Source organism: Ornithorhynchus anatinus, chromosome 16 (assembly GCF_004115215.2).
Source record: "Ornithorhynchus anatinus isolate Pmale09 chromosome 16, mOrnAna1.pri.v4, whole genome shotgun sequence".
Lineage (NCBI taxonomy): Eukaryota > Metazoa > Chordata > Mammalia > Monotremata > Ornithorhynchidae > Ornithorhynchus > Ornithorhynchus anatinus.
In genome coordinates, this window is record NC_041743.1 from 2,776,709 (window position 1) to 2,785,535 (window position 8,827).

Genomic DNA, 8,827 nt, shown 5'->3' on the forward strand with positions numbered 1-8,827 from the left:
GGTCACGCAGCAGGCAAGAGGCGGAGCCGGGACGCAGTGCCCTGCACATAGTAGGCGTTTAGTAAATGCCATTGTTAACGATGATGATGATGATACCTCCCCCCCACACCTTCCCTGAGCAGGCCAGCCTCGGGCCTTTTTTATTTTATGGTATTCGTTAAGCGCTTACTAGCGCTGGCATAGATGCAAACTAGTCAGGATGGACACAGTCCCTGTCCCACATGGGCCTAACCGATTTCATCCCCGTTCTACAGATGAGGGAACCGAGGCACAGAGAAGTGAAGTGACTTGCCCGAGGTCACCCGGCAGATAAGTGGTGGAGCCAGGTCTAGAACCCAGGTCCTTCTGACTCCCAGGCCTGTGCTCGATCCACTAGGCCGTGCCGCTTCGACACTCCCAAACGTTCAGTACAGTGCTCTGCACGTAGTAATGGCTCGATAAGCACCACAGGTTGAGGAATTGGGGAGACCAGTTCGGTGGGAGCTGGAAAACGGCAGGCGGAGGAGTCAAATGAACTGCAAATGTCTGCTACTGGGGCTGGCTAATTAAGCTAGCTGTTGTTCCAGCACTGATAAGGAGAAGAGAAAAGGCCACCGGGCCCAGCCAAACCTCCAAACCACCAGGCCTCCCCCAGAAAAACGGTGATAAGGGAAACTCGAAAAATCCGGCTCCGACCTGCCCACCGGAACGTGGGCGGATGGGACGGGGAAGGTCCGGTGTCCGTCTGGTCAGCCCCCTGGCCCCTTCGGATCCGGCACCGGACGCCCGTCTGCTTGGAGTCGGGATCGCCAGGGCCCATCCTCTCTCCGCCACGGCTCGGAAGCGGTGCCCGTATTCGTGGTGACTTGGGGGATGGATGTCTTGGGACTAGAGAACTTTTTTTAATGGTATTTGTTAAACGCTTACTGTGTGCCAGGCACTGTACTAAGCGCTGGGATAGATACAAAGCAATCAGATTGGATACGGTCCCTGTCCCCCATATTCATTCATTCATTCAAACGTATTTATTGAGCGCTTACTATGTGCAGAGCACTGTACTAAGTGCTTAAAATGTACAATTCGGCAACAGCCCCGTATGGCTCACAGCCTTCATCCCCATTTTACAGAGGAGGGAACTGAGGCCCAGTGGAGTTTAGTGACTTGCCCAGGGTCACACGGCCGACAAATGGTGGAGCTGAGACTAGAACCCGGGTCCTTCTGTATTCCCAGGCCCGGGCCACACTGCAGAGCACTGTACTGAGCGCGGGGGAGAGTCCAGGACAACAGAATGAGCAGACGGGGTCCCGGCCCGTAATGGCTGACAGTGTGTCCGTCTTCCTCTTTTCAGGGGAAGGAGCACTGGGAGTTTTGAGGGGAGCATGAGATGGGTGTGACCCCCCCCCCCATCTCAACTCCCATCAGGGCTTTGAGCCTTTCCCACCTCCCAGGCCCCCGGCCGACCCAGTCTGAACAATTTCAGAGATTTCTGGCCCCGCCAATTGGCAGCTGTTTCCAATTTGCTTTTTAAAAGCTGCCAAAGAGAGGGCGGACCCAGCGGGAGACAGACAGATAAATTGGGCTGAAAAATGAAGATTAGAAACCAAAATGGCCCCTGGAACCTCTGGGAAGCTGGAGCGTGTTTGTGCACCTGTGTCCCCGGACCCCGGCTAGACAGTTCCTCTCCTCTGTGCCATGGAGTAGTGGAGAGGACACGGGCCTGGGAGTCAGAGGGTCGTGGGTTCTGATCCCGGCTCCGACGCTTGTCTGCTGTGTGTGACATTGCGTAAATCACTTCACTCCTCTGGGCCTCAGTGACCTCATCTGGAAAATGGGGATGGGGGACTGCGTCCATCCCGATTTGCTCACAGCCTTAATCCCCATTTCACAGAGGCGGTAACGGAGGCCCAGAGAAGTGAAGCGACTTTTCCACGGTCACGCAGCCGACAAGGGGAGGAGCCGGTATTAAAACCCAGGTCCTCTGACTCCCAGGCCCGGCCTCTACCCCTTAGGCAAAGGAGGTTCATCGTTCTACGTGAGGCAGGTTTCTCTGGCCCGGAAACTCAGAAACTTGCCCCCCGGTTTAGATCTGAACGTTCAATTAATAAGGTTTCCAATGGGCTGTCAGAATCCAGACCAGTAATTATCCAGTTAGATTGTCGATTCAGCTGGTTCAAGTTTCCCCGGGTCCTGCTGCTAATTAGACTCCAGCCTCTCATCTTATTAATAAGCTTCGAGTCCATTTGCATGCAGAAAAGTAGGGTGGGGCGGGGGGTGGGGACAGAAGGAGAGAATTACTTTCAACCTGTGGCTTTCTCATTAAAATATTTAACCTTTGATTACGGCTCAGAAGCCTCCGTTAGCCTAGGAAAAAGTACAGGAGGAAGCCGGCCTTGTATTGTCCTCTCCCAAGCGCTCAGTACAGTGCTCTGCACACAGTAAGCGCTCAGTAAATACAGTCGATTGATCGATGGATGGATTTCTAACGGAGAGCTAGATAGAGACGGAGACCCAGAATAAGTCAGCGATGGAGGGATAGGGCAGAGACGGGCTTCTTGCCACGGGGTTGGGTATCCAGAAGGACGTCTACCTCATAGCTCTTCTGTGTGTCCGGTGACCCCGTCAGAGACCGAGTCCCGAGGTAGATGGTCCTTGCGGCTGACCACGGTCAGGGAAGGAGGAGCGACAGGAAGCTAGGTGGAAAAACAAGGCTGCAGGGGGCCTGTGGGGGATGATGGTAATGATGGAATTTGTTAAGGGCTTACTACGTGCCTGGCACTGTACTAAGCGCCGGGGTACAGACAAGCTAATCAGGTCAGACACAGTCCCTGTCCCCCATGGGGCTCAGTCTTAATCCCCATTTTACAGATGAAGGAAATGAGGCACAGAGAAGTGAAGTGACTTTTCCAAGGTCCACCCAGCGGGCAAGTGGCGGAGTCAGGATTAGAACCCAGTTCCTTCGGACTCCCGGGCCCAGGCTCAATCCACTGCGTCATGCTGCTTCCAAGGGCAGCGTTCAATAGAGAGAGGATGAATTTGCTGAGGCTCGGCTCCTTTCTTTTTGGGAAATAAAGTCCCGTTGGCTCTGCTTGGGGCCCGGGTGAGGGGACCCAGGTCAGGTGACCGAGACTCCGTCCAAGGGTCTGGGCCCGGCCGGAGGGGAAGCCGCCCGGACAGTGGGGGAGCCTTCTTGCCGGGCTACCCGGCGGTTGCTCAGGGAACGGCTTGACCTTCTCCCACAGACAAACTTTCTTTGCTTCCAGAAGGCAGCGGGACCGGAGCCGGGGGTGGGAGGACGTTGGGGGACACCTGAGGAGGGGCCGGTCCTAGACGCCGGGAACCGCCGTGTGAAAAATCAGGCGGGAGAACAGTTCAGTCCTCACGCAGGCCACCTTCCTCAGAGCACAGTCAATGGGTGCCATGGTTGGTTCCGATTAATTAACCCGGGGCTCGAAGACTTGCTAATTGACCCAACCGGGCAGTAGGCCTTGGCCCCGGGCTAACGTGTGGCTTGTGGCCAGGTGGTCCATATAAGAACCACCAGACGGACAGACGGACATCGGAATGGGTTATGCTTGGGCGCAACAGAATCAATCAATAATAATAATAATTGTGGTATTTGTTAAGCGCTTACTACGTGCCAGGTCCTTCACTAAGCGCTGGGGTGGATCCCAGCAAATGAGGTTGAACACAGTCCCTGTCCCACCTGGGGCTCGCAGTCTCAAATACCATTTTACAGATGAGAGAACTGAGGCCCAGAGAAGTGAAGCGGCTTGCCCGAGGTCACTCAGCGGACAAGTGGCGGAGCCGGGATTAGAGCCCAGTTCCTTTCATTCATTCAGACCTATTCATTGAGCGCTTACTTTGTTCAAAGCACTGTACTGAGCGCTTGGGAGAGTACAAAATAACGACCAATAGAAACGTTCCCCTCCCACAGCAAGCTTAGAGTTAAGAGTCCTTCTGACTCCCGGACCTGTGGTCTTTCCACTAAGGAGCGCTTACCATTGATTGATTTATTGATTTATTGATTACGCACGTGATCAGATCTGGCCCAAGCAGAGTCAGAGGACTCGGATTCAGACCGGGGTTATGAAGTAAGAAGAGAAGATGGAGAAACCGAGCAGAGGGAAGCAAGAAAAGGGGCCAAAGTGGGCTAAGGACGTCCCACTTGAAAAAACAACAAAAAGCAAAGCATCCCAGCAATCACAAATCAATTAGATGGTCACAGCCAATCCATTCTAATAATTCACAGCGTTATGAGAGATGACTTAGCTGAACATAATGCCTTTAAATTTACATTTTAATGTAATTAAAACCGAATGGCATTTATGGCTGCTATTTGCTTATCCAGATGACACCATTTGTTAGTGAGACGCTGGAAAATGTCCTGTTTGGAAAAAATCCCGTCCCTGCTTTCGATCGCTTGCATTGTAATTCCCTTCCCTGGAACACCAGGAGCCCTGGATTCACCTCACGGCCTCCCAGGAATTCTACAGTCAGTCAAACAGTCAAGCCATCAACTGTATTGAACACCTTCTCTGGGGAGGGCCTCTACTCTAAGCTTGGGAGAGTCCAATAAATGAGTAGCCACGATCCCTCCCCTCGAGGATCTCACAGTCTCCTGGGTGCGGAGCACTGGATTGAGTCCTTGGGAGAGTTCAGTTCATTCGGCCGTATTTATTGAGCACTTACTGTGTGCAGAGCACTGTACTAAGCGCTTGGGAAGTACAATTCAGCAACAAAGAGAGACAATCCCTGCCCACACCGGGCTCACGGTCTAGAATCAGGGTAGACAGACATCAAAACTAGTAAACAGGCATCAGTAGCATCATTAGAAACAGAATTATAGATAGATACACATCGTTAATAAAAATAGAATTATAATTATAAATATGTACATAGATATAATCATAGTCATAATAATGGTATTTGTTAAGCACTTACTATGTGCCAGGCACTGCATTAGACATGATCCCTGTCCCCAAAGAGCTTAGAGTCTACTGTACCGAGACCACTGGTCTGAGCACTTGGGAGAAGAGATCCCCACCCTCATGGAGGTAACAGCTTAATAATAATAATAATAATTGTGGTATTTGATGAGCACTTACCATGTGCCAGGCACTGTACTAAGCGCTGGGGTAGGGACAAGTTAATCAGATTGGACACAGTCCCTGTCCTACACGATGATGATGGTATTTGTTAAGCACTTACCATGTGCCAAGCACTCTTCTAAGCACTGGGGGGGAATACAAGGTAATCGGGTTATCCCACGTGGGGCTCACAGTCTTCATCCCCATTTTTCAGATGAGGGAACGGAGGCGCAGAGAAGTAAAGTGGCTCACCCATGGTCACACAGAAGGTAAGTGCGGAGCCGGGATTAGAACCCAGGTCCCTCTGACTCCCAGGCCCGGGCTCTTTTACTAGACCACTCTGTTGCAGGGCACTAGATTGAACGGCTTGGGAGAGGACAGCGGACGTAGTAGACTTAATCCCTGTCCTCGGGGAGCTGACAGGAGATAATAATGATAATAATAATGGTATTTATAAAGCGCTTATTATGTCCCATTCACTGTTTTAAGCATAATCGGGTCAGACACAGTCCCTGTCCCATGTAGGGCTCACAGTCTTAATCCTCATTTTGCAGGTGAGGGAACCGAGGCCCAGAGGAGTGAAGTGACTCACCCAAGGTCACACAGCAGACGAGTGGTGGAGGCGGGATTAGAACCCTTGGCCTTCTGACTCCCAGGCCCGGGCTCTAACCGCTAGGTCGCGTGGAGAGGGAACCAGCACTCCTTTCAAACATTTCACTGCCTCAGTAGGAGACAGGTCTTGGGGCTGGGATGACCATTTTTGACCTCAATAATCAGGTTTCTAATGGTTCCTCATCCATCCCCTTTCAGACCGGACACTCCCCGAGGGCAGGAAACAGCTCCCCAAGGGCCCAGCACAGTGCTCCGCACAGAGTCGGTGCCTAGTGAACGCTGTCGAAGATGACATCAATGCCCACTCCGCTACTTGTCTGCTGTGTGATTTTGGATAAGTTATTTCACTTCTCTGGACCTCAGTGCTCTCATCTGTAAAAGGGGAATTAAGACCGTGAGCCCCAAATACCGTGGAAAAAACAAATTCCTACGACTTCGTCTCTCCTTTCCCATCCCGTCGCTTCCAGATTGATGTACCGTAAGACCAGAGGCAGAGGATGATGGCCTCAAAGAAGGCCTGATGTCGGATCACAGAACCAGTGACCAGGACCCGTGTGGAACAATGAAATATTCTATTTGTGGGGTAAGGAACCTTAATAATAATATTCTAATCATAATATGAGAAGCACCGTGTCCTAGTGGATAGATAGAGCATGGGCCTGGGAATCAGAAGGACCTGGGTTCTAATTCCGGCTCCACTGTTCGTCTGCGGTGTGACCTTGGCCAAGTCACTTCACTCCTCTGGGCCTCAGTTCCCTCATCTGTAAAATGAGGATTAAGACTTTGAGCCCCACCTGGGACAAGGACAGGGTAATCTAACTTGATGACCTTCTATCTACCCCGCTGCTTAGGACAGTGCCTAGCACATAGTAAGCGCTAAGCAAATACCATTTAAAAAAAAGGTGTTTGTTAAGTTCTTACCAGGGGCCAAACACTATACTAAACACTGGGGTAGAAAGAAGATAATTGGATCAAACACTGTCCCTGTCCCAGAGGGGGCTCCAGTCTAAGGGGGCTGGAGGAGAGATTCTGAATCCCCATTTTACAGATGAGGAAACCGAGGCACGGTGAAGCTCCGACAGAGTCGGAGCTTCCTGGCCAAACAGTCCAGTTGGCTACCTGGAAGACTCCACCGTGGCCCCGAGCCTCAGAGGCAAGTTATCGATGCCAAGATGGGAATTCAGGAGGTGCCAGAAGCACTGATGGTAACATATGGTGTTGGAAGGCCACGTTTGCCAGAGAAAACGATTTGGAAAGAATCTCGGAGGTGGCTGACAAGCTCTTTACGGGATTTGGTTGTCTGTCACCGGTGTCTTGAGGGCCCGGAGCCTTAGAGTCAGACTTCCGGAAGCGGTGCGGCCTAGTGGGTAGAGCGCAGGCCTGGGAGGCCGAAGGACCTGGGTTCTAATGGCAGCTCCGCCACTTATCTGCTGAGGGACCTTGGGCAAGTCGCATCTCTTCTCTGGGCCTCAGTTCCCTCATCTGTAAAATGGTGATAAAGTCCGTGAACCTCGTTTGGGACAGAAACTGTGTCCGATCTGATGACCTTGTATCTACCCCAGCGCTTGGCCTGGCACATAGTAAGCGCTTAACAAATACCATTTTTTTAAAAAAGAAGAAGAAGAAGGGAGAGGCCCCAGATGCTAGGGTAAGTGTCAGCACTGCTTCTAACCTCAGGGAGGGTCGAGGCAAGGGAAAGGGCCATGGAGGGGAGGAAGAGAGAGGTAGAGAGTGGGAGGGAGAGAGGGTAGAGAGGGAGACGGAGGGAGTATGGGGGGAAGGGGGAGAGGGGTATTGGGGGAGGGAGGGATATGGGGGGAAGAGAGAAAGGGATATGGGGGAAGGAGAGAGAGGTATGGGGGAAGGGAGGGGGTATGAGCGAGAGAAAAAGGGGTATGGGGGGAGAGAGAGGGTATAGGGGAAGAGAGAGTTATAAGGAGAGAGAAGGGGGTATAGGGGGACAGAGAGAGGGGGGTATAGGGGGACAGAGAGAGGAGAATGGGGAGAGAGAGGTAGAGGGGAAGAGAGGGGAATAGGGACAGAGAGGGGTATGGGGAAGAGAGAGTTATAGGGAAAGGGAGGGTATGGGGAAGAGAGAGAGGGGGTATGGGGGACAGAGAGGGGTATAGGGGAGAGAGAGGTATAGGGGAAGAGAGGGGAATAGGTAGAGAGAGGGGTATAGGAGAAAAGAGAGTTATAGGGAGAGAGAGAGGGATATGGGGGAGAGAGAGAGGGATATATGGGGAGGGAGAGGGGCACAGGGGAGAGAGGGCTATAGGGGAAGAGAGGGGACTAAGGATAGAGAGAGGGGTATGGAGAAGAGAGAGTTGTAGGAAGGAAGGTATGGGGGAAGGAAAGAGGTTTAGGGGAGGAAAAGGGGTATGGGGGAGAATGGGGGTATGGGGAAGAGAGGGAAATAGGAAGAGAAAGGGGTATAGGGGGAGAGAGAGAGGGATATAGGGGGAGAGAGGGGAATGGGGGGTACTGGGGAAGGGAGAGAAGGGTATAGAGGTATAGAGGGAGAGAGAGGGGGTTGGAGGAGGGAGAGAGAGAAGGGGTATGTGGAGAGAAAGAGGAGGTGTAGGGAGAGGGAGAGAGGGATGTAGTGGCGAGGGAGAGAGGAAGGACACATTTAGGCTTTCTTGCCCAATCAATCATTCGTATTTATTGAACATTTACTGTGTGCAGGGCATTGGACTAAGCGTCTGGGAGAGTAAACCCAACAATATAACAGACACGTTCCCTGCCCACAGTGAGCTTGCAGTCTAGAGGGAGGGACAGACATAAATAAATAAATCGGGTAGGTACGGAAGTTCTGTGGGGCTGAGGGGTGACTGGTGAATAATGGGAGCGAGTCAGGGCGATATAGAAGGGAGAGGGAGAAGAGGAAAGGAGGGTGCAGTCAGGGAAGGCCTCTTGGAGGAGGCGGGCCTTCAATTAGACTTTGAAAAAGGGGACAGTCACAGTCTGTTGGCTATGAAAAGTCTGTCAGTCACTTGTATTTACTGAGCTGTTATTGTGTGCAGCACTGTACTAAGTGCTGGGGAAAGTACAATATCATAGACACATTCACTGCCCACAACAAGATAACAATCCAGAGAGGGAAACAGACATTTACATTAATAAATCAAATGACAGATAAGGACATG